Source organism: Palaemon carinicauda, chromosome 19 (assembly GCF_036898095.1).
Source record: "Palaemon carinicauda isolate YSFRI2023 chromosome 19, ASM3689809v2, whole genome shotgun sequence".
NCBI lineage: Eukaryota > Metazoa > Arthropoda > Malacostraca > Decapoda > Palaemonidae > Palaemon > Palaemon carinicauda.
In genome coordinates, this window is record NC_090743.1 from 14,247,048 (window position 1) to 14,247,424 (window position 377).

The following is a 377-nucleotide window of genomic DNA, read 5'->3' on the forward strand; positions in this document are numbered from 1 at the left end:
CATATATATATATATATATATATATATATATATATATATATGTGTGTGTTTGTGTGTGTATGTATGTGAGAGAGATAGAGAGAGAGAGAGAGAGAGAGAGCTTGGAATTTAAAAAACACATGTAAGTGAATTGAAGCAAAAAGAAGTATGCGCAAAAGCCGGTAGGATGAAAGACAACATCATCCCCAGAAGATCCAAAAATATAGCTCCCAGGAGATTCTCCGACACGGATTAAAAGGGGTAGCAGAACGGTAGGGCTTCTAAATACTCCAGAAAAGGACATTTGTCACCATAGGGGACAACACCTGGATTGCCATCAAGGAGCCGATAGGGTATAGCATCCAGATTAAACCTGACTCTCACAATGCCCCAAGCAG